At 42.2% G+C, this 25,421-nt stretch overlaps 1 protein-coding gene across 14 annotated transcripts in view; it reads left to right on the top strand.

The window, feature by feature from the left end:
• The window catches only part of ZMIZ1 (zinc finger MIZ-type containing 1), a 368,324-nt gene that overhangs the window by 58,676 nt on the left and 284,227 nt on the right, over positions 1–25,421 (top strand). For all 14 annotated transcript variants that reach the window (XM_083440354.1, XM_083440341.1, XM_083440353.1 and 11 more), the window contains exon 2: positions 24,174–24,291. The gene's annotated coding sequence lies outside the window, so the exon portion shown is untranslated. The remainder of the gene's footprint in view (positions 1–24,173; positions 24,292–25,421) is intronic.

Below are 25,421 nucleotides of genomic sequence, written 5' to 3'. Positions count from 1 at the left end.
ACGTCTGAGTGAATCCAGACGATCGACTTGCTCACCTTGCTGTGGCTTGTCACAAGAACTGCACAGTGGTGTTCGCATTTGGCAAGGCTGCTGAAAAGGCTGAACATCTGATAGGCTCCAAGGCTGTCACGCTTTTTGACAAGCTGCATTTTTGAAGCTCACAAGAAATTTGATTGACCCTGGAGACTGTTCCTTTAACTCCCAAATTACATTCCACAAAAGGACTGCTAGCTTACTACAAGAAAGCAGGAAAATTCCATGAGTCTGAGGCTTTCCACTGTCTCTGCATGACTCCCTATCCTGGTTGTATTACCTCCTGGTTAGCCTCTACACTGCATGGTATTGGATCATTCAATCACTCCAAATACAGATAATGGCTTGTCCATAGAGGGAGCTGCCAGTTGTTGTTGTTGTGCACGAATCACTGCCCTGATCTTTCCACTTTCTAGTTAGAATGATGCAGCTGGTTTAGAAAACTGTGTAGAAATTTGCAATGGGCAGATACTTCTGTGAGTAGATTACTTTTGCCCTAAAGGTTTGCAAGTGAATGTGTGAAGGATATCTCCAGTTTGGGTGGTGGCAATTCACTTGTGGAACTCTACTATAGAGGCATACTGGGTGCCCAGCCTTTTATCCTTTTTGCGTCTGTGTGATCTAATATATTTTTGGAGTTAATTACAACTGATTTATTTTAGTTTGAGTTTTCTTTAGTTATTGGGTTGCAGGTCATTTTATGGTTTTATCTTAATTGTAAGACATCTGGGAATTCTGTTTGTACTGCATATTGGGATATAAATGAAAAAAGTGTGCTATAAGTACCAGACTTTTGGAAACACTGCTTTAGTTGATCTGCTTTCCCATGAAACATGCAGGGTTTTTTTAAGTGAGAAAGGAACTAGGTAAAAATAAATGAAGCCCAGTGAATGAAATAAATGTTTGGTGTATTTTGCCGGAACCCCCACCCTTTTCCTATTCATTAGGTATATTTCCTTTGCTGATTTGATTACTCTTTATAATATTTTTTAAATTATTTTTTTAAATACATGATCGTATGCGCACACACTCATAGAGAACCATATAGAATTGTGAATGACTCTCTGCTAAAATTTCTACAACTTAGTTTGTATTGTTATTGTATATCAACAATTTTATATTACTGGTTTTTATTTTATTTTTTTCAAAATAAAAAAAAATACTGGTTGCTGTCTTACATTCCTTATCTATCTGTCAGTGCCTTGTTTTTTACCTTCCTCTTCCCTATTCACAATATTTCCATCTTGCCTCCTCTATTAATTTTTCGCTCTCTTTCTCTGATGGCTTTACTTTATTCCTTCTGCCCTATGTGCTCTCATCTAGGCTATCTTACATCACTGTTAGTTTCCTCCAATTCTGTCTCCTTCAGTCCTATGGCTATTCTTTCTTTCACAAAGTCTGCAGCAGTTGTGAATGGGTAGGTACATGTTTCGAGATTTATTGAGCTGTCAAAACAACTGTTGGCCTCCCCGTGGTCTAATTTTTCTCTTTTTTTTTTTTTTTTTTTTTTTTTTTTTTTTTATAATATATTTATTGAAGTTTTCAAATAAAGCATATATTAGATAAGCACAACTTGTCATTGTCCATTTAACATCTCTCAATTGTTACATGGGACTCCCCCACACCTCCCGCATACACTTACATCATTATTAAATTAATTTCAAACAAATTATCATTTAACTCATCTTAATTAATAATCTTAATTTGGTTTGACATATAATTCAGCCTTAAATCTAATTTAATGGTAGACAATTATCTGCACTGGCATCCAATTCAACACTCAGCCAAATTACAATATTTTTGTAAATAAATCTTAAATTCCCTCCAATCTTCTTCCATCCTTTCTTCTCCCTGGTCTCGAATTCTGCCGGTCATCTCGGCTAATTGCATATAGTCCATCAGTTGCATCTGCCATTCTTCCACAGTGGGTAGCTCCTGAGTTTTCCAATTCTTGGCAATTAATATTCTTGCTGCTGTTGTTGCGTACATAAAGAATGTTCTGTCCTTTTTTAACACACTCTGGCCGACAATACCCAGGAGAAAGGCCTCTGGTTTCTTAGTAAAGGTGTATTTAAACACCTTTTTTAATTCATTATATATCTTCTCCCAAAAGGCCTTCACTCTAGGGCAGGTCCACCAGAGGTGAAAAAATGTTCCTTCATTTTCCTTACATTTCCAACATTTGCTATCAGACGAATGGTATATTTTAGCCAGTTTAACAGGGGTCATGTACCATCTATACATCATTTTCATCACATTTTCCTTCAACGCATTACATGCAGTGAAGTTCAGCCCAGAGGTCCACAACCTTTCCCAATCTTCAAACATAATATTATACCCAATATCCTGCGCCCATTTTATCATTGTTGATTTTACCATTTCGTCATGTGTGTTCCATTTCAGCAGCAAGTTATACATTCTTGAAAGTACCTTAGTCTTAGGTTCTAACAGTTCAGTTTCTAACTTTGACTTTTCCACTTGGAATCCTAGCTTTTTGTCATTTTTAAACACTTCTTTAATCTGAGCATATTGTAACCAGTCTCGCACTTTGTCTCTCATCTTTTCTAAACTCTGCAATTTCCAGTTGTCACCATCCTTTTCTATTATCTCCCAATATTTTGGCCAGTTGGCCTCCATATTGGCTCTTTTCCAAGCCTTAGCCTCCAGGGGTGACAGCCACCTCGGAGTTTTATTCTCCAGTAAGTCTTTATATTTTGTCCAGACATTAAAAACTGATTTTCTGACAATATGGTTCTTGAAGGCCTTATTTATCTTAGCTTTATCATACCATAGATATGCATGCCATCCAAACGCATTATTAAAACCTTCCAAATCCAAGACATCCGTATCTTCAAGAAGTAACCAATCTTTTAACCAGCAGAAAGCTGCAGCTTCATAATACAACCTTAAATCTGGCAGGGCAAAGCCCCCTCTTTCTTTCGCATCTGTTAATATTTTGAATTTGATTCTGGGCTTTTTGCCCTGCCAGACAAATTTAGAAATATCTTTCTGCCACTTCCGAAAGCACTCTGTCTTGTCTACAATCTGCAGTGTCTGAAACAAAAATAACATTTTTGGCAATACATTCATCTTGATGGCAGCTATTCGGCCTAACAAAGAAAGATTTAGTCTTGACCAACTATCCAAGTCTCTCTTAATCTCTGACCAACATTTTTCATAATTATCTTTAAATAAACTCAGATTTTTTGCTGTTATGTTTACCCCTAGGTATTTAACTTTTTTAACCACATTTAGTTCTGTCTCTTTCTGAAGCTGTTCCAACTCAGTATCTGTCAAGTTTTTCCCCAAAACTTTAGTTTTTTGCTTGTTTAACTTAAATCCTGCCACTCGACCAAAGTTTTGAATCAGTTGTAGTACTCTTTTCAAACTAGACTCCGGCTCCTGTAATGTCAGAACTAGGTCATCTGCAAAAGCTTTAAGTTTATATTGTTTCGCTCCGACCTGAATCCCTTCCACCAACCGGTCCCCCCTAATCATATTCAGGAGCACTTCCAGAACCGAAATAAACAGTAATGGGGAAATCGGGCAGCCTTGTCGTGTACCTTTTTCAATTTTAAACTCTTCTGTAACCACATTGTTAACTATCAGTTTAGCCTTTTGTTCTGAATATATTGCCTCAATCCCGTTCTCAAACCCCCGTCCCACTCCCATTTCTTTTAAATTCCCCTTCATAAATTTCCAAGATATGTTGTCGAAGGCTTTCTCCGCGTCTATAAAAATTAAAACTGCTTTAGTGTTTATGTTTGTTTGTAAAAGTTCCAATATGTCTATAATGTTCCTCGTGTTAGTAAACATATGTCTGCCCGGGAGAAAGCCTGCCTGGTCTTTATGGATTATCTCACTTAAAACTTTCTTAAATCTTCGTGCCAAAACATCTGCAAATATTTTGTAATCCACATTTAAAAGGGAGATGGGACGGTAGTTCTTGAGTTGTGTCTTTTCAGTTTCTGACTTTGGAATCAATGTGATAAATGCTTCTTTCCACGATTCAGGCGCCTTCTTCCCCTCCATTATTTCATTACTGACCTCCAACAAAGGTTGTATCAAATAATCCTTCAATGTCTTATAGTAGTTAGAGGTCAGTCCATCTGGCCCTGGTGATTTGCCCTGTTTCAGACTCTGGATGGCCTGTTCAATCTCTTGTCGTGTTATTTTGCCATTCAAAATTATTCTATTTTCTTCTGACAGCTTTGCTAATCCATTTCTCTCCAAAAATTGTGTAATCTCTATTTCATCTTGTGGCCCTTGAGTGTATAACTTTTTAAAATACCTCTGGAAGCACTTTCTAATCTCTCCCGGGTTCTGAATGTTCCTTCCTTCAACCTCTAAGTTTGTTACTGTATTTAGTCTTTGTCTCCTTTTCAACTGCCAGGCTAGCAGTTTCCCACATTTATTTGCCGATTCAAAAGTTTTTTGTTTCATTGTTTTAATCTTCCATTCTATTTCCTGATTTATCAGTTTGGAATATTGTGCCTGATAAAGTTTAATTTCTCTCAGAATCGGTTGGGACTTCGGGTTAGATCTTAACTTCTTCTCCAACTCTTTGATACTTTCCAGAATTTTATCTTTCTTTTCATTTTGCAGTCTTTTCTTTAAAGAATTCTGTTGAATCAAGAACCCTCTCATCACAGCTTTACTTGCATCCCAGATAGTTCTTTTTTCCACCGTAGTGTTCAAATTAATCTCAAAATAGTCCTTTAAAGTTTTTTGGGCCTTCTTTACAATTCTTTGGTCTCTAAACAGGCCATCATTCATCTTCCATCTAAAGGAGCCGGTTGGGATCAATGTCATATCCATTCTCAAGGCGTTATGGTCGGAGCATGTTTTAGGGCAGATTTTCACCTTCCTCACCTTAGGTGCCAGACTTCTAGTTATCCATATTTGGTCGATTCGTGTCCAAGTCAGTTGAGCTTCAGAAAAGAATGTTCCTTCTCTTCCCAAGGGGTTTCTAACTCTCCAGATGTCAACCCAGTCCATATTGTCAGTCATTTCAAAAAAGGTCTTAGGTAGTCTTCCCTCTTTAGTAATGTTCTGGTTCTGTGACTTATCCATATTTGTTGATGCGACCCCGTTCATGTCCCCCATCATGATGACGTTGTTGTAATCCAGATAATCCAGCATAGTCTCGTGCAACTTCTTATAAAAATCCGATTTTCCTTCATTTGGAGCATAAATTCCTAATATCAAAATTTTTTCTCCTTGATACTGTACTTCTATTGCGAGGATTCTTCCACTTTCATCTTTAAAAAGAAATTTTGGTGAAAGGCTCTCTTTTGCATAGATCACTACACCTCTCTTTTTAACTGTATCCGATGATATAAATTCTTGACCAAGCCTTTTATTTATTAACACCTTTCTATGGAGCCTAATCACATGTGTTTCTTGTAAGCATATAATGTCCAATTGTTCCTTTTTTAAAATATGAAAAATTTTAAACCTTTTTTCAGGACTGTTACAGCCATTTATGTTCCAGCTCAAAAGCTGCAGAGACATCCTGGATAGGTCTGGTTATTCTTTCTGGGGTGGTACCTTGTTCTCCGGTCCTTGAGGATCCGAGGGGGCGGGCTCCCCTGGAAGTTCTGGCGCTGGCAATCCAAGTCCTTTGTGGAGGTCTTCTCCGTGTGCTCCCAAAAACTTGTCTCTATCTTCCACTGTTTTGATTTTGATCTTTCTCCCTCTGTAGGTAAAGGATAATCCTTGTGGAAACTCCCACCTGAAGATAATTGCGTTGCTTCTCAACAGTCTTGCCAATTCCGTGTAGTTAGATCTAAGGTCCAGCAACTGCTTAGGAATGTCCTTGTAGATTTCAATTCTCTTGCCCAAAATGTCTAGTGACTTTTCGTAGTGCAGGCCCAAAATCTTGTCCCTTTCCTCCTTTGATCTCAGTGTTATCAAACAATCTCTGGGCTTCTCTGTCCTTCTGACTCTGCCAAGCCTGAAAGCAGATACGATTTTAAAGTCTTTTTCCTCTAACTTCCAAAACTTGGCAAATTCCTTAGTTAGAAATTCAATAAAATTATCTTCTTCCACCTCTGGTATTGACCGTATCCTCAAGTTGGTCTCCCTGTTTCGCAGTTCTGTCATCGAAAAGTAAATCTGATGTTCTCCAACTTGTTTGCTGAGTGGTCTTACTTCTTTCTCAAGTTCTTCCAGTCTTTGACTAGTATCTTCAGCCAGTTTACGATTTTCACCTACAGCCTCCTTTAATTCTCCAATAGACTGGGCATTCTGTGCAACTTGTCCAGTCAGCTTGTTCAAGCTTTCTGTGTTCTGTTCAATTTTAGCTGTATGCAAATCAGCCTTCTTGTCCAGAGCCTCCAGTTTCTCCAAAATTTTCTCCAAGACAGAGCTACTTGTCCCTGAAGCCATATCTCCCAGGTGCAGCTCCTCTGTCTCACCCTCCCCTGCCTGTATTAGGGAGGCCGCCTCTATGTCTGGAGGCAAAGTGGAAGGCAAGGCCGGCACAGAAGATCTACGCTGTGAGGCTGCAGATAAAGTTAGAGTTGTTTGTTTGGTCCTTCCTCTTCTCCTTGCGCCACTCATTCCAAAGTTATCTGTAATCCAAGGTCAATCCAAGTTGTTCCCATGAGAAAGCAGAGTCCCAGATACAATAGTCAAACAGAGGCCGGGAAAGGGAAAGTAAAACAAAGTCACTGCTGTAAATCCAAAATCCTCTAGAGGGAGCTTAATACGTCTTCAGGGAAAAGATCAAATCCAATACGTCTTCAGGGAAAAGATCAAATCCAAGTTAAACTTATAAATTTAAATCCATGTCCATCGCCTCCACAATGTATTATTTTTAGCAGAGTAAAACTTAAAGCAAAACAGTGTTTCTTACAGTGCCTTGACTGCAACAGTTTCAAAGTATCCAGTTCCAACTCAGAATGTTTCAAAACCTGAATTCAATGTATCCAAAGTTGCAAACTGGTGTTCATCCAGGCAGCTCCAGCACCAGAGATTCTTATTTATTTTGTAATCCACTGGTACCACAGAAGAAGGATATCAATGCACCCCCAATATGACCAGCAAAAGTCAATAGCTCAAAGTCTTTCACTCAGAAAACTGCTTTAACAGGGTGCCAGCATTTAGTTAACGCATAACTTTTTGTCTCCACTCCTCCTGCTCTTTGCTTAAAGTTCAGTATAGCGGGAGATGGGCTTCCTGCTTATCCTCACTCCGTTTTCAGCCAGATTTCAACTTTTTTAAAAAAGTTTTAAAAGTTTCAGAAAGTTCTCAAAAAGTTTCAGAAAGTTGACAAAAGTTTCAGAAAGTTTTCAATGTCCAAATTTACTCACGGGTTGTAGTTTCCAAAGTTCAGAAAAGTTGCAGGAAGAAAGGACAGCGCTGACCGGCCACAGCAACGCGGCTTCACTTCGCTGTTTGCGCAACGACCCACAGCGCCGCTACCCCCTCCGCGATCCGGAGCCCCTTACGGGGTCCCTTCAGCGTTTTGGGGGCTGCTTCTGGCGCCCGCCGGGTCCCGAGACCACAGGCTTCTGCCACCTGTGGTTTTCCTGAATGGGTCTCCGCTTCGCCGTAGCGGACGACCCGTTTACAGCGAAGCTCCCTTCTCCTTACTCGGAGAAGGCAGCCATTACCGGTCGCGCCGCTCCGATTTTTCTCAAGCAATGCATTTCCCCCCATAGATCCTCCATGTTCCCCATCTATTCTGAAACACTGTCAACTTCGTTTGTTCCTCTGCACATGTTCAGAAATGTGGAACTGCACAACCCACACTTTCAGATAACAACGCTATCTCTTTCTCCCCTCCCTCCCCTTTTTAAAAAAATATGCGCTATCTTGAACTGGTAGAATAACAGTTTTGTCTCTTGTGGCATTGACTGAGTGGAATGTGAGCGAGGCAGACATTCCACTCAGGCATTCCTTGTCTCCCCACAATGCATCTTGAGGCCCTGCTTGGTGTTCCACCCTTTCCTCTCAGGCTAGGTGTCCTCTGCTTGCGCCTGCATGCTGCCTTCAATTGCCATCATTTGTCCCCAGCATCTTCCAGCTGGGCATGCACACAGCTAAACCATTCCTCTCTCATTTAGGTTCTTTTAAATATGAACCTTCTCTCCCCCTGCCCAGCACCTGCCTCCTCCTGAAACATGCTTCATTGTCATTATTTATTATTTCTTTATCTATTGCACTTCTATCCCACCTTTCCTCCAAGCTCAAGTTGGCATACATAGTTCTCTTCCCCGTTTTCTCCTCACACCAGCCCTGTGAGGTAGGCTTGGCGGAGAGTGAGTGGCCCAAGGTCACCCAAGGTGGGCTTCATGGTTGAGTGGCGATTAAATCCTGGTCTCCCAAGACTTAGTGCAGCACTCTAACTACAACACCACACTGGTTATTTTGGCACTAGGCAGTGGCGTAGTGTGGGGGTGCAGGGGGGGCCGGCCGCACCGGGCGCAACATTTGGGGGGGCATGCTCACAGCTCTCTGCCCCTACCTGGCTCACTCACTCTCTCTCACTGCAGTGCTGGCTGTGCGAATCCGATCCGAGCCGCCGGGTCGCCGCCCACTGTCGAGGGGGGGGGTGCCAGGCGTGCGGTGCGGAGAGAGAGTGAGGGACTATCTGGGGGAGGAACAGTGCAGCGGGGGGCGCAAATTACTTGCCTTGCCCCGGGTGCTGACAACCCACGCTACGCCACTGGCACTAGGTGCATCCATGCAGGGCACCCTGCTTAACTAATAAGGGAGTGATGGAGTCCAGCTACAAGAACTGCCACTGCAGCTTTTTCCTGTGTTGCAGGGGGTTGGACTGGATGACCCTCAGGGTTCCCTCCCAACATTACAATTCTGTCATTCTATGATCCTCTATTCAGAAAGGAACTCAAGAACAGAGCTTCCTTTTAGTAGGTCTCATGGACTTATCAATTCGTAGCGGGGGGAAGCTAGTGTCCTTGTTATGACTTGCTACGACTACAAGCTTCATTAAATTTGTCCCACGATAATGTGGAATACTGCTTTGTAAGGGAAAAATTGAAAATTGCAGTTAAGATAGCCGGATTCCCCAGAGGACAAGGTTCCTGTGCTTTCAGCGGCTGGGCTGGAAGGAGATTCTCCACAGCTGGATCCTTTCCTTCTGTTCTTGTCTCTTCTTGAATCTGGCAGTCTGAGCTGCAGTCGTTCTAGGACAGAGTCATGTAGTGGCTAGAGGGCAGGATCTAGATGAGAACTGGAACAGCATAGTGCCATGTGTAGGTTGTAAAGCAGGAAGCGGCTCATTCAAATCTTACCCCAAGCACAAACTCAATAGGTGGCCTTAGACAAGCCACTGACTCTGAGCCTCCACCTGTCCTCCCTTCAGCCTGCAATATAGGGATAAATTGGCATGTTTGAAGGGCTGTTGTTATGATGACAGTGATAATGTAAGTGAAACTCATATTACTATTATATGTTGAGCTGAGATTTCAGATCTTTGTGCAATGATGAATCGCAGTTGGTGGCCTCAGACAAATCACACTCTCATCTCATCTTTGCTTTCCTGCCAGGGATGTTGGGAAGATACAAATGGAGTAACACCACTTGTGCTATGTTTGACCTCCTTGAAGGAAGAAGGGCAGGGTACAAATTCAGCAAAATGCAAAAAAGGAAACATATTCAGAATAGTATAAGAAATGGAACAGGATTAAGACATGAACACATTGAGAGTGACAGAGACCAGAAGTAGGCTCATCCTATATACTAGGTAAAAAGTAAAGGTACCCCTGCCCGTACAGGCCAGTCGTGTCCAACTCTAGGGTTGCGTGCTCATCTTGCTCTAGAGGCCGTGAGCCGGCGCCGTCCGAAGACACTTCCAGGTCACGTGGCCAGCGTGACGAAGCTGCAGCTGGCGAGCCAGCACCAGCGCAGCACACGGAAACGCCGTTTACCTTCCCGCTATAAAGCGGTCCCTATTTATCTACTTGCACTTAAGAGTGCTTTCGAACTGCTGGGTGGGCAGGAGCTGGGACCGAACGACGGGAGCTTACCCCCCGCCGCGGGGATTCGAACCGCCAACCATACGATCGGCAAGTCCTAGGCACTGAGGTTTTACCCACAGTGCCACCCGCGTCCCCCATCCTATATACTAGTTGAGTGCAAATTTTGGCTTGCTGATTGTCATTTGTCTATTGTGAATTCCCTCTTTAAACCATTTGGCACTGGATACCTCTTCACACATTACATTGCTTGGCAATTTACATTAAAGCAATGTGCATGAGAAAAGCGTATTTTTGTAACCGCATAATGTACAGGTATACTTGTTAGGGAGCTACGATTGGAGCTGTAATCTGTGTTGAATTTATATTCAGTGGCAACCTCAGATCTGTCTCTGTGTCTCCATACAGTGTGAATTAAATGGTTATTTACCATGATAGCACAGTGGAACTTCCAGCTGCAGGGGCAGTTTACCTCTTAATTCAATGCACTGGGGAATAAAGAGGGGTGATCTATCCATGCCCCGTTTCTGCTCTTCTAAAGACATCTGCTTGGCTCCTCTTGGAGGCAGAATGTTGGGCTTGATGGATGGACCTTGGCTTGATATCGCAAGGCAATTTTTCTGATCTTGGAATCAGGTTTACATTGCAACTACCTAAATGACATAATGTTGAAAAATGGGCACGGCAGCCCAATGTTACGGTAACGTGTTCATGTTGCGTTTGTTTCTCTGTATTTTCACACTTCCTGACTAGTAGTCTGTAGCAGAAATACTCTTTATGAAATAGCATGGTGAGGTGCAACGAAAGGTTCAAAGTGCAGTTGGCTGAGAAACAATAGCCAACAGTGTCTGTCAAGGCCCAGTCTTCCTGGCACCGCTGTTGTGGCAATCTGGATACAAGGCAGGTGTGTGTTCAGAAGGATGATTGGTGAGGTTTTAGAACACGATTCATCATACACCCAGAGAAAGATAGAGGAAGCATTATATTTTACAACATACGGCAGATTACATAATAAAGTATCCCACAACCACAAAACTCCGATGAAAATGCAGAAGCCATGAGAGATGTGGATTTACAGATGCACAATGTTGTAGTGACCCTCAGATCTAGCTTTCCTTTTGAGAGGACTGTGTTTAAATGCCTAACTGGCTGTGAAGTTTACATGGAGGCCTTGGGCAAGTGGTTGTTATCTGCTAGCCTACCTCACAGGGTTGGTGAGAGGCTAACCACTGCTCTGAACCCCTCAGCAGGAGGGTGGAATGCAGGTAGAAGTAAGAAATATAGATTTGAGGGGAGCAATTGAAATTGTTTCTACAGAATGTTTCTAGTTAGGGGGATACAGCTATATGCTAAGAGAGTGCATGGGCTCCAAGATTTGCATTTTATCCATACTTGTGGTTTTTGTTTCGTTTTGTTTAATCCAATCTGTTTCTGATGCACTCTGTGTTTCCCCTTGCTTTCGTCTGCGCTTCTGATTCTGAGCCACTGTATAAAATGTAGCGTTGTGCTCCCCATTCTCTATATTGGGGAACCTAAAAGTGGCTGTAACTTCTCCCATTTTGCTAAAGTGGATGACATCCACAGATTCAGAAGTCCCTCTGGAGTGGGTTAAGTCTGCCAAACAAATAGGTCCAGTTTTTTGTTGTGGAGGGAGTAGAAAATGATCTCATTTTCCTCCATCACCCTTGTTAGGACAATATCTTTATAAGGCCAACTAAAAACAAACAAACACAACCCCTACAAAATCTGTATTAGTGGGAGTTTGTATTTTATTCTTCCTTTCTTTAAAATAATTACAAGGTGTCCGAGTGGTGTGTATTGTGAGTTGTGCATTAAAAAACAACTTTGCAGCCTTACACTGCGCTTTTGATGCTTGTTTGTGCCCTCCAATAGAATACCCTCTGACATTTCTCCAATAAAAATAGAAACTTATTCTTCCTCCTCCCTCTCCTCTATTATTATTATTATTATTATTATTATTATTATTATTATTATTACCCCGTCCATCTGACTGGGTTGCTCCAACCAACATATATAAAAGCATTGGAAGCATTTATATATGCTTCCAACATATATAAAAACACAAGAAAACATTAAACATTTTAAAAAGTCCCTATACAAGGCTGTCTTCAGATGTCTTCTAAAGGTTGCATAGATACTTATCTCCTTGGCTTCATACCCTCCAACATTTTTCCGCTGAAAATAGGAATGTCCTAAGGAAAAACGGGACAGAAACTGGAATGGCTTCTGTAAATCTGGGACTGTCCCTGGAAAACAGGGACACTTGGAGGGTCTGCAAAAGACCTTATAGGCCTCTTTATAGGCCTTCCAATGTGAGGTTGTCTAGAATGCTGCCTGCAGAGAATATCTGGTTGGCCTGCTTAGCTTTGCAAATGTGTTCGCAGTTTTATTGCTGCACCACAAACTACTACTCTTCCCCCCTTCTCTTGCCGCTTCTTCGTACTGCTCCCATTTTCTCATTACCTGTAAACATAAACGAGAAAGCTCTACTGAGATTGGCACTGCTACCTCGGCAAGTGTGGAAGCGAAAGTCTATTACCAGTTAATGTTTGGAGTAATTATTACTGCAAAAGTTAAGTTTTAACTAGTGTAACTCAGAAAGTGTATGGCGTCTCGGATGCATTGTCTTAGTGAATTGTCCTAAGGAGATGGGGGAGAAAAAGGTGGAAGGAAAGAGCTTGACAATTTACTGTGATCAAAATTAAGTCTCATTCAGTTAAGTGTGTGAATTTTGTTCTGCCACTTTTGGTAGCCAAAGGTCTGTTTCCAAATATGGAAAACTTGTGTTTGCAAATACATGTGTCATACAGGTAAACTCATCAGACAGCCAAGGTTGGCCGCAGCTCCACACAGAGTGTGCACGTCTTGACAGACCCAAGTTTGCTGTCACATAATGTATAAAATGACTTTCAGCGTGGTTGAGTATTCAACTCTTCTTAGCCCTGCATTGAAAGGTTCATGTGTATATGCTCTTGGCTGGGTTAATTGTGTCAAACAAAAATTTCCATTCCACCTCTTGTATCTTGAGCCCACAAGTGTTTCCCCCCCCCCTTTCCTTTCCTGCCAAAAATAAATGCATGCCTCCTGGGTTTGTGTTCTGTGTACTGCGCTATGCAATATCTACCCAGTGAGATGCTCCAGTGGAAACTGCATTAATGATTGATAAAACCTGAGAGCTGGTTTAATTCTCTCCCCCTCCCCTGTTTAATGGCTATCAATAATTTAATGCACTTACTGTGAGTTTTTTAAGAAATGGTACCCACACTTAAAAAAACACACACAAAAACCTGGCCTGGATTTAAACAGGCTCAGAGATTTAATGATTAAAATGCTCTTTGGGAGGAACTTGAGGAATCACCCACTGTCCCTCTTTGTGAACACTAAATCTAAAACATTTAATAGAAATATTTTAACCAAAAATAATACACCCCGCCCCAGTTCCACAATCTTGCAAAATAATATTCTGAATTGCAAAACAAAAACAAAAACAGTTATAAAGGTAAACAAAGGTCTCTGTTAGCCATAACTTCTGGCTTTATAATGGAAAGTGTTGTCATAAGCCTAACAATAGGAATCCCCAATAAATTACCATTCCATGGGTGACATTTGTTTTCTGGTCTCTCCTTCTCTGCCATGTATTCTCTTAGAGGCCTAATGTTTTGCAATCACTTTGTTTTGTTTCGTTCTTTGGTAGTTTGAACCATAATGCCTGCTGTGTTTTTTCCTTTTCCCCTTTCCTTCAAAGGAAATGCTCTTGGACCCCATTCATATGTACTGTTCCTTTACTGTTATAGATACCACTCCCCCAATAATTATTATAATCCGTGCTTTCTTCTGGGGGTACGCAGGGGTATGCATACCCCTAAACATTTTGTGAATCTAAGTTGGGCCTCATTGAGTGGCAGTATTTCAATACAGTGGACGCTCGGGTTGCTAACATGATCCGTGCGGGAGGCACATTCGCAACCCGCAGCGTTCGCAACCCGCATTGTTGCCTCTGCGCACGCGTGGGTCGTGCTTCTGCGCATACGCATGGCATCATTTTGTGCTTCTACGCATGCACGAGCTCTGAAACCCAGAAGTAACCCATTTCGGTACTTCCGGGCTCAGCGCCATGTACAACCTGAAAACGCGCAACCTGAAGCATCTGTAACCCGAGGTATGACTGTATGAGTAAGAAAATGAGAGTACCCCTAAACGTTTTTTAAGAGAAAAAGCACCTATTATAATTATATTATTTATTAAATGCATATACAGTGGTACCTCAGGTTAAGTACTTAATTCATTCCGGAGGTCCGTACTTAACCTGAAACTGTTCTTAACCTGAAGCACCACTTTAGCTAATGGGGCCTCCTGCTGCTGCTGCGCCACTGGACCACGATTTCTGTTCTCATCCCGAACCAAAGTTCTTAACCTGAAGCACTATTTCTGGGTTAGCGGAGTCTGTAACCTGAAGCGTATGTAACCTGAAGCGTATGTAACCTGAGGTACCACTGTACCGCCCTTCATCTGAGGATCGCAGGGCTGCTTACAGTATAAATGACTGCCTCCATGCTGGGCCAGGTACATGTAAAGACTGCTCGAAGTGCTTTGACTTCCTGACATCTTTACAAACCATGCAAGCAATGCCTGGCCTTTTTGAGAGGCCCATAGCTGGCATGGTTTGCTAACGTGCCAGGAAGCCAAATCACAAGGCCTTTCACATATCTGGTTTGGCTTGGGAGCAACTGCATTATAGCAACCACACTGGACTGTAAAGGACATATAGTGTAAAGGGGTGCTGGAAAATAGACAGGTGTCCAGTTCCAAACCCCCACGGAAAACACTCCAAAGTAATAGTTGAAAATGATCGTAAGCATTTGCAAGTGACAAAGGAGTAAATTCTCCCAAGGCCAGAGTGGGGGAGCAGGTAGAGAAGCAGAGGGGGAAATTTAGAACTAATCATTCTAATGAAGAAATTTGGGCTACCAATTAGTACATAAGAATTGTGCAGCACAGTGTTCCCTACATTGACTGACACCAGCTCCAGGTTTTCAGGCAGAGGTCATTGCAGTCCAACCTGGAGTTTCTGTGAGAAACCTGTGACCTTCTGCTTGCAAGGAAAATGCTCTGCTATTGAGCCACAGCCTCTTTCACTGTGTGAATATTACCACACAGTAAGAAGAAGAAGAAAAAGAGTTTGGATTTGATATCCTGCCTTTCACTCCCTTTAAGGAGTCTCAAAGCGGCTAACATTCCTCCCCCACAACAAACACTCTGTGAGGTGAGTGGGGCCGAGAGACTTCAAAGAAGTGTGACTAGCCCAAGGTCACCCAGCAGCTGCATGTGGAGTGGAGGAGCGGAGACGCGAACCCGGTTCCCCAGATTATGAGACTGCCGCTCTTAACCACTACACCACACTGGCTCTCAGTAAGGTGGTTGTCTGTATGAACCTGCCAAGTAATGGGGGAAATATTATCACACTTATCACTTGATCAGAAATCTGGACAAAGGGGCCAGGGGCAACATTTCCCACAGCAGTTGTGGGAAACACTTGACTGGCTAAAGAAGTGGGTATGTAAACGCCATGGTAAGTTAGCATCTGATTTTCTCAGTACTATGTTCATGCAGAAGTCCAACTCATCTCCTAAAACCTTCCTAAGTGAAGGCTTTGGGCTAGTGAAACCTCCTTCAGTCATCTATCCCTACATGACATATATTCCATCTGCATTAATTCAGAGTCATTTCCCTCAAAAATGTTGCTACCTCCGCGTTTGACTCTGAATTTAACCACAGGCAGAAATTAGCGGCAGCTCCAATCTTATCAGCTTGGTCTGCCCTGGACTCCCAAGTGGACATCCAGTTTTAGCGAGAGGCAGATGGTATTTATTTACAAGCATGCCCGCAACACAGCTTGACCGAAAACCTCCATTAATGTGCTCCTAAATTGGCATTTGATAATTTCCAAACCTCATCTTGCTCTTCTCAAAATTCTTCAGTCGTTTTTGCCCGGGCAGGAAATTGTCATTCTTCCCTCCCCCCTCCCAAAATGTTGTTGTAGATGAAATCCATTGGCAGCTCTTGCCTTGAGGATGGTGAGCAGGGAGATGAAAGCAGGTGGAATAATTACTGCATGGTGCAGCAGGATCTCTCGATCTCTCTCTCCTTAGGTTAGTTGAGAAGGCAGCATCACACTGTGAAGTTTCCCCCCACCAAGAATATACCTGCAATCATGTCAAGCAGCTCATGCTAGTAAGAGGAAATTAATTTCGCTGGCAGCCAATGACTACCTGATTGCAAAGCTGGTTTATGCGTGGTCAGACGTTTGTCCACTGGCTCTGTGAGAAACAGCTGGCAGTCATTATGGGCTGATGGTGGCAGGAAATACAGCTGTGTGGGAAACATAACTGCTACTTCTGAAAAGGATGCATATGGGAAGGAACTGTGGTTTTCGGCAGATTGCAATAATAAAGCAAACTTTCTCCGTTGTCTGCTTTATTAAAAAATATGGACTTTGGTCAAAGTTGCCTCAGCTAGAAAACATGGTTCGCTTTAAACCTCTTAGGTATGTGCGTCTGACTTTTGAAGTCATTGTAAATCCCCTCACCTTTCGTGATGGGCAGAGTTTAAAGAAGACCTGCCGTAATTGCAACGTAAGGAATTGAGATCCACGGAAATGTCCGATATTCTGACACTCGTGAAAAGAGTCGACAGCAGAGCAACGAAAAAGACACCACTGCAAAATACACCACTGCTCTGTTATAGATGGAAGCTGCTTTCTTTCTGCCAGAGTTATTGTTCTGTAAGTTGCAGACATTGTTTGTAATACCATCAAAATAACAGATGTTATAGATGGAGGTGGAGCCTGGCAAGGAATGTTCCACCCAAGTTCTTCTGACAGTAAAAGCTCAGCATTGAATCAGAGGCAAGAGTTTTACCTGAAAGGTGGCAGCTTTAGTGGGGCAACTTTATGATGCGGTGATAAAAGACATCTCCCCAGGGTGCTACCTGAGGCACAAAACAGGCAAATATAATACATATTGACAGTTATTTAAAACAGTGTTAAATAATGCAATGCTTGCTTTTTATTATGGAGCTAGTGGTGTCTTTGTTACAACCTCCTTTTTTTACTTCTACTAATACTAGGCTTCATTTAGGTTCACAATAAAGCTTGGTGAAATATCTGGATTTTCTCCCCCCATCCTTGTGCATTTACAAACTGTAGCTGCAGTATTTTCCTCTCCCCGTGCCTGTAATGTTTTGGCATATATGGTTATTACTGGATTAGTAAGGCTACGCTGTATAGCAAATATTTTCTTTTGAATTTATTTGTGCTTGCTTCTGATGTATATAGCATTTATAACTGCATTCTGGCTGGCAAAGACAGATCTTCAGGATACACGTTTGTTACAAACTAAGACACTGTTACTTGTGTGTCAAACCCCGCCACCCACCCAAAAGCAGCATTTCTAGGTGGAATATTAAAATTGGCTCCTGAATACAGAATAAATGAGTTCTTTCTGCTGGTAAATATTATCTAGTACATGGTATGAAAGAAGAATTTTACCAGTTTGGTTGACTGTGCATTCATTTTGGTTTGTTTCCCAGCTTAGAGGATCTTGTGTCAAGCCAGGGTTATCCCACAATTCGCAGTGCATTTTCCTGCCACTTTATTGCAAAAGGTCTGATCTTTGGGGGAAGTGGGTTTTTTGCACAAGACCTCCTAATCATCTATAATGGTGCAGTTGTGAATTTGTCAGGATGTGAGTGAAAATGGCCATTTTCGGAAGCTCTTTTTGTGACCTGACCCCCCCTCCAAATTTGAGTGCTGTACTAAAGGGACTGCAACCTTTCCATTGAAACAGCGCTCGGGCAGATGTAATTGTCATCACTTTTCCTCAGAATTGAAATGTTTTGGCTGAGTAAGATTGACACATGTGTATCATACTGCCTATAGCAGAATTGATATGTGTGCCACTCTGAAGGATGGTGTTTTTGTTTTTGACACACAACAGCACTCAGTGTGTCCTGCTATTCTCAATAAATTTTGTCACACAGCTGTTTTCTACATCTCCCTGCTTTTGCTGAACGTTCATTTTGTTCAGCTTTTTTCTTTTCTTCTCCTTAATAACTGATTTCTTTTAGAATTCTTCCTCAGATCTACTGTTTGCTAATCTGTACACTCACATACACGCCTTGGACGGCCTCTCCTCTTTCTGCTTTTGGCATTTTCCCGCCTTTTTGTAATTCTGTTTTCTGGATACAAGCCGCTTTAATTCCTGCAGTTATCTTCAATGTTTATACTATTGTACAATGTTACTGTAAGCTTATTTATCATTATTGCCTGTATGGCAACATAGGATCAATTTTGTCTTCTGTTTTATATGCAGCCTGGCGTTCCTAGATTAATTTTATTTTTTATATACACCTTTTATGTCACTGCTGTGGACTGTTATTAATGTCTGATGTCTTAAAGCAGAATTGAATGGGCCATTTTTTTATTTATTTTTCCTTATTGCTGTCTCTACATTCCCAGCTTGTTTTTGATTTGAGAACAAATTTGCATATGCTTCGTTGTACTATATAAATTTCTCCCACATCTCCTTAATAGTATATTTATACAATGCTCTCTTCTGCTTCCCTTCACTCTATTGTATGAATCTCCTACATTGTTTTTTCCTCCCCCCTCTCACTTTTTTGATATATTTCCAAAACACAGTCTATCTTTTTTTTAAAGCCCCCCCGCCCATCTTCTGTCAGTCTTTCTTGGATTATTATTATTGCCGGGTAACTAAACCGAAATCTAAAACATTTCTTCTAGCCTTGTTTTTGCAGTACTCTTAAGAATACACAATCTCTTTACTCTATTTATCAGATACACACACCATTTTTCTCTCTTCCTCCTCCCCATGGGAAGTCTGTCCATTTGGAGGGCACCTGTTTTACTTAATTGAATATACTAAAATAATATTATCAAAAATGTAGATGAAAAGGTAGAAATCAGATTCTCAGAGGCTTAGTGAGGGTAGCTGGCCAGGCAGAGTGACACTGTTGCTGTTTTTAACTGACCCAGAACCCATATCCTAATATACTGTATAGGATGTTGCATTGGATATTGCTGGTGAGGAAGATTTTTTTTTTATAAAAGTGACCACTCTTCAGTGCAATTGGATTTAGCAGCAGTCCCCTCGAAGGGCCATGACTGACCTGAATTCACCATAGTGCTTGTCTCGTGCAGTAAGCGAGGGGTGGTAGGAACATGTAACATTGGTTGCCTGCCTTGGCGTAATTCGTAACAGCACTGAGCCTGTCAGTGCATCTGGTGTGAAGCTGAGGATACTTAGAATGGTGTCCTCAGTGATTCTGGAGTTCATTATTGCAAGAGGTTATGCTTCAGCTTTTCTTCTGAGCTGTGTGTTTATTTGGGGAGGGTTTTTAGTGCTACAGTGTAGGTGTAAAGGTTGATTTTAGTGGAAAATATACACATATTTGGTATATTTTTAGTGACACATAAAAGATGAAATGTTTTGTGAGCTGTTGTGAGTCTACAGGGGTGATGGTGGGCTATAAATCTGAATAAGGGAATCTTAAGTGCTGCCAAACCCACATTCAAAAAGCACCTGATTTAATTTTGGTTCTCTGGGTCCAAGCTCTGACCAGAAATTACCCTGCTCAGCATGAGCTCTAATGAAATCCTGGCTCATGCTGGTTTGGCTGCAGGCTCATTTTTGCTAATGGTATGGCTTAGGAAAATGATTGGACTAAACCCATTAGAAAAATTTACAGTTGCGGATCTTTGTAGGAGGATTGTGAACACAGCTGTCTTCTCTTCAATTATCGCTTAAATTTGATTAGATTGAACCTTTGGGTTCTCTTGTCATGCTTAACACGCTGTTCTCTAATTTTTGTTTGCTTGCTTGTGGTACGCTGGGTGTCCGTGCAGCTAGGTGTGTGGCTTAACAAACTGAACTTCCATAGTCTTGCAAGTTGGTGGAAAATGGGTTGGTTTGTAGAGTACATCAAGCAGAACCTTCAACAAAATTATGCAGTGCTGTTCAGGACTCCTGCCAGTCCGTTCCATTATTCTCTGCTTCTCCCCTGCCCTCAATTTTCCATCTCCTCCAACAGTCAGTCAGCATTTCATACTCATTAAGCATGCTCAGTTCTCATTGGACTGTTTCCAATTGAGGGAGGTGTTTCTCCCCTAAAGGTTTTGGGTGTGGGTGGTGCTGTTTTGGCTTCATAAAGACTGCGCTATGGCACAATGTAAAATGTCTCAGCATAGTGTAATTCAGTGTTAATGGCCCCAAACACTGAATTCCACCAACTTCTCCCTTTTTGTCATTCCCACCCACCCAAGCCAATAAGCATTATATTGCTATTGCACACGCCTGGACTTCACTTCAGAAGAAACATAACAGCATAGCTGTCAACCTTTCCCTTTTTAAAAGGGAAATTCCCTTATTCTGAATAGGATTCCTCGCAAGAAAAGGGAAAAGTTGACAGCTATGCACCGCAGTCTCATGTATAGGTGGGTGATGGCATTTTGGCTGTAAAGTAACTGACACTTGGAGAATTGAGGTCACTTTAGGTATATATGATGGTGTGTGGCCAGCCCTTTAATTCACATCACATTTGATTTTACCATTTATAGTTAATGTTGCTTGGATCTAAATTGTGGATGTTGTTTAACAGAATCATCTTTATTCTGACCCAGGTTTTCAACACTAAATAGAAAAGGGTGACTACTTTGTCAAGGCATATCTGCATGACAAACTTAACCTAGTTTAATAATCCCTTGTCATGGCTGGATCCCTTCCTATTGAGATTTAGGCTTTCAGAGGCTTTTTTTTCTCCATAGTGGTGAGGGACCCGGAGGCTGATAGTTCTGATTGGTTTGCAGATATAGTGGTACCTCAGTTTATGAACTTAATCCTTTCCTGAAGTCCATTCTTAAACCAAATCCATTCTTAAACCGAGCCGCACTTTCCCTAATGAGGCCTCCCACCACCAGTGCCCTTCCACCATTCGGTTTCCGTTTGTAGACCGAGGTTAAGTTTGCAAACCGGAACACTATTTCCAGTTTTGTGGTGTTTGTAAACCGAATAGTTCGTAAACAGAACTGTTTGTAAACCGAGGTACCACTGTATCTCTCTGGGATTTTCTAGCCCAGTGCTTCTCAAAGAGCCTAGGACTTGCCGATCGGAAGGTCGGCGGTTCGAATCCCCACGACGGGGTGAGCTCCTGTTGCTCGGTCCCTGCTCCTGCCAACCTAGCAGTTCAAAAGCATGTCAAAGTGCAAGTAGATAAATAGGTACCTCTCCGGTGGGAAGGTAAACAGCGTTTCCATGCGCTGCTCTGGTTCGCCAGAAGCAGCTTATTCATGCTGGCCACATGACCTGGAAGCTGTACACCGGCTCCCTCGGCCAATAAAGCGAGATGAGTGCTGCAACCCCAGAGTCGGCCACGACTGGACCTAATGGTCAGGGGTCCCTTTACCTTTACCACCCTATACCCTGAGGTCACAGGGCGGTTCACAGAAGAGATCGACATAAAAACCCCAATGTATAGAATCAAAATAAAAACAACAACCCAATAACAACCCTCTCCCCCAAAAAGAGCCACATTTTAAAATGGCATAGATGACAGTCAGATCACCCAAAGGCCTGGTTAAAAAGGAATGTTTTTGCCTGGTGCCTAAAGGTATATAATGAAGGCGCCTGACGAACTTCCCTGGGAAGAGCATTCCACAGACGGGGAGCCACTGCAGAGAAGAACCGTCTTCAGAGGCAGCCCTACGTATAACGCTTTGCAATAATCTAACCTCCTTCTACCTTATCTGTTGTGATGGACTAGCAACCTTTCTCCCCCAATGTACCAGGGGTCTGTCTGTCTGACTCCAGCTGCAAAAGCTGAGGCCACTGAACAGAATCTTGGGCTGGGGTTGGGGTGTTGCCGTGGGTGAGGGTTGTTGCTGTTATCGATATTAAGTTTGTGTTTCTTTGTTTTAGATCTTATTATGATTGATGTGGGAATTGTTTTATTAGGTTGGGCATTTTATTTCTTGCCACCTTGAGCATGGTTTTAACTCTGGAAGAACAATCACTTTGTGCTGACTCCATTGCATCCTCTTTGTGCCATACAGCAGAGTTTTCTCTGGTGGTGCCAAGCCTTTTACATGCTGGTCCAAAGGCACCTGTGGAACTGACAGCGGTCCACTGTGTTTTTTGAGTGTGAAGCATTTCAGGTTGCTTAAATATGCCCCAACAGTGATTCTGTTGATGAACCTTGAAAGGTATCCAGAGCACCGTTTGATCCAGTTTTGTTGGATGAGTTACAGTCGGTGCAGCTCAAGGTTGTGGACGAGGGGCTTGGATGAGTATGGGTGACCACTTGTATTCTTGATCCTTGACCCTCATAACTGAAAAAAATGAGTAGGGGATGGAGACAGCCGTTTAAGCCAAGGAGATGATGGTTGTCTGTATATGGGAGGGGTCATTGCCCTGAATGGTTGTGCAGAATTATTCCAGGGACAAAGACCAAATGAATGGGCAGCAGTGACTGTGGCAGAAGGAGGCCCTATTCTGAGGGAGGTCCACTGAGGGATTCCCAAATGCCTGTAGTGGACACGGGTTCTAAGGATTAAAGGTAAAGGTAAAGGTACCCCTGCCCGTACGGGCCAGTCTTGACAGACTCTAGGGTTGTGCGCCCATCTCACTCAAAGAGGCCAGGGGCCAGCGCCGTCCGAAGACACTTCCGGGTCACGTGGCCAGCGTGACGAAGCTGCTCTGGCGAGCCAGAGCCGCACACGGAAACGCCGTTTACCTTCCCGCTAGTAAGCGGTCCCTACTTATCTACTTGCACCCGAGAGTGCTTTCGAACTGCTAGGCTGGCAGGCGCTGGGACCGAACAGCAGGAGCGCACCCCGCCGCGGGGATTCGAACCGCCGACCTTTCGATTGGCAAGCCCTAGGCGCTGAGGCTTTTACCCACAGATTACTGGAACCATATTTGTGAAGTGATGGGAATATTTGTGATGTGCTGTAAGGATGCTTAGTAGGTAGTATCTTTCCTCTCTGTTCTCTGATAGATGGGAGACTAACACTGCAATCCTAGCCCTATTTACCTGGGAGTTAGCCCCACCGAATTCCATGGGACACATTTCTAAGTAGACAAGGGTAGGATTGTGCTGTAAAACCTACAAATGTTGAGGCACTTTAGATTTAACTAGCACAGCAATTATAAACTGGCTCTGCCACCTAGGTATCTGTGTAATTTTTTTCTGTCTAAGGTCATGGGAGACTTCATCATAATATCGCCTAAAGCATCTTAGTGTTATAACAGTTTAATTGAGAGGGATGTATCACTGATTACACTGTCTGTCTCGGCTCTTTTACTTGCATTTTTATTATGTCAACACTGGTCAATTTTGGAAAGTTGAGTTGCCATTTGGTTCATTGATTGGGGTGCTGCGTTTGGACTGGTCAGATATTGGTGAGGCTCTCCCTGGGTGGCCTTAGGGAAGAAGCCACCATTACTCAGCATCAGTTCCTCATCTGTAAAATCAGAATATTACTTACCTCTTAAGGTTTTGGCAGGGATGACTAAGAGAATGGTCATAAAGCACTTTGCATATATGTGTCTTCCCTCAACTCACCTAGGGATTACATTCTGGGGGTTGTGCCTAAAGCCAGAATTGCATATAGTCAAAACACAATGGGCGCAATGGCAGGTGTGATTGCCAAAGTCTTTTTCCTCCTGGACCCCTACCCCCTTTCCACCCACTCTATCTATCTATCTATCTATCTATCTATCATCTATTGTGTAAAGCTAAATGTTCACAAGTTAAATGCACGTGTTGAGGGTTCTCTCTCTCTCTCTCTCTCTCTCTCTCTCTCTCTGTGTGTGTGAAATATATATAAACACCTTGGTCTGCCTAACAGAGGTAAGACATTTGGTAAGGTACTTCTACAACAATTAGCTAACTGAAATTTGGTCTTGAAGATACATACAACTTTAAATGCGTTAAAATGTGTGTTATTGATACAGTAATAAAATAGCATCTTTGTAGTACTGAGTCCCAGCCTATGTTGTGTTATCATTGTTTCCATTTTTAGTGGTTATCATATGCTCCATCAAAAGACCTGAAAAGGGATAGCTAACTACTTTCTTTTTTCCCTTTTGTTTCTGTTAGGAAAAACCTTGTGCATTGTGGATTCAGGCATCGCTTCCAGCTCCCTTCCACCTTTTCTCCCTGTTTGTTAAGAGCTCCTGTAAGCTAATTGATGGTGACCTCTTCAGAGAGTTAAAAGGTAATTATTTGCCCGTTTAGGTGTTCTGCCTGTTAAGTTTCTTCCTGTTAAGTTTTCTCATGGGGCAAGGAAGAGCAATGGATGAGGTCTAGATTAGTTTGTCTGTGCAGAAATTTTTATTCATACGTCACTTCTGAGCTTACATTAATTGCTGTCCCTCCCTTTACAATATTTAATATTTTTTATGTATTAGGAGGCAGGGCTCTTGATACATTTTGTACACACATTCCAGTTTGTATTCCTTGCATGGACAGCATTCCTTTCGAGGGCTAGGATAGACATCATGCTGGGAGATCATTCAGAATCATGTGGTTCCTGCTCTCCTCTTCTCCTCTCCAGCAAAATATTTTCTCTGCTGGTTCTAACTAGATGCCCTTAACTAACTTCCAATCCTAGCTAAGGGGGACCCTGGTGAACATTTTTCATGGTTAGCTGAGATGCTGATGTAAATCTTAAGTGGAAGAGAGGCACTTAGTGGAACGGGCTGCCTCTTACCAAAGCCTGCTCCCAATATCTTAAGTAGGGTGGTGAGTAGTGGTAGTTATTACTTCAGTTTGCATGCTACCTTTCCATGCAAATCTTCCAAAAGTGACTCACAACACATCAGCAGCCATACAACAACAAAACTAATACAATATTATAGTGAATAGTCTTATACCAACTCACTTCAAAACATATAACATCCAAATATACAGTTCATTTTTATTGGTTAGAAACAGAATCATATAACAAATTAACACTGCCTTCCAAAATATTTGGTCCAGAATAAAGTCATCAAACTTTTTCTCATAAAACTATATCCCCCTTCACATATATTTGAAGGTCAAGGAAGGCCCACTAAATATCTTTACATTTATTCAGAATTTCTCTTTTTATACAAGTCATTTTCTCATTGGTGGCAAATTCCTTAAAAAATATTTGCTTCAGGATTTGTAAAGAAAAAGTAGTGTTTTTCTTTAGACATGTGACAGGGCAACTTATTTTCCCTTTAATACCTTGCAAGGTCAGCAAATCAAACTTTGAATTATGAGCAGTCTGCCTAGTAGTGGGATCTTCTGCTGATACATCTTCACAGATTATCAGTGAAATAATTTCTCAAGACCGAGGGATGCCAACAACCACAATTTATA

The sequence above is a fragment of the Podarcis tiliguerta genome (assembly GCF_965153285.1).
Source record: "Podarcis tiliguerta genome assembly, chromosome: 5".
Taxonomy (NCBI): Eukaryota; Metazoa; Chordata; class Lepidosauria; order Squamata; family Lacertidae; genus Podarcis; species Podarcis tiliguerta.
Note: the sequence above shows the minus strand (reverse complement) of the source record. Positions and strands in the feature narration are given on the sequence as shown.